This window comes from Apis dorsata, unplaced genomic scaffold (genome assembly GCF_000469605.1).
Source record: "Apis dorsata unplaced genomic scaffold, Apis dorsata 1.3 scaffold_98, whole genome shotgun sequence".
Taxonomy (NCBI): domain Eukaryota; kingdom Metazoa; phylum Arthropoda; class Insecta; order Hymenoptera; family Apidae; genus Apis; species Apis dorsata.
Genome location: NW_006263396.1, coordinates 686,536 through 687,026, shown reverse-complemented (window position 1 = coordinate 687,026; position 491 = coordinate 686,536). Strand labels below are relative to the sequence as shown.

General features: G+C 45.4%; 1 protein-coding gene across 1 annotated transcript in view; it reads right to left on the bottom strand.

Moving 5' to 3' along the window:
- Nucleotides 1–491, bottom strand: part of LOC102675684 (hormone receptor 4-like) — a 25,248-nt gene that overhangs the window by 3,522 nt on the left and 21,235 nt on the right. The window lies entirely within an intron of this gene.

Below are 491 nucleotides of genomic sequence, written 5' to 3'. Positions count from 1 at the left end.
GAGGAACGAGGAACGCGATGAAGCCGTGGGACACGCGTCTCTCGTCGCCGGAGGCGGCGATCTCACGGAGGGCGGAGGTGGAGGGGCGAGGAGAAGGTGTTGGAGGAGGAAGAGAAGGAGGAGGTAGGGTGAGGTCAGTGTCCCTTGTGCAGACTTTCACGAGTTACGAAACCGGCGGAGAACTGCCCGTCCTTGGCACCGGTTGTCGCTGATTTTCTATTGTCCCTACTCTCCTACCGGACTCCTCGCAGTCGTCATCGTAGTAGCTGTTTCTCTCCTTCTTCGAGCCGATTTTCGAACGAGAATACATTTTCCTCTATTCGTATTCGTATTTTCGATTAAAATTAATCGATCCACGTGTATATATATATATATATATATTCTTTCTTCTACGAAAATCGAGAGATTATTAATATTAGAATTATCGAAATTTTATTCGATTCTTCTTTTTAGGTTATCTCTTTTAAAGGAGGGAAAATATATTATTCTCG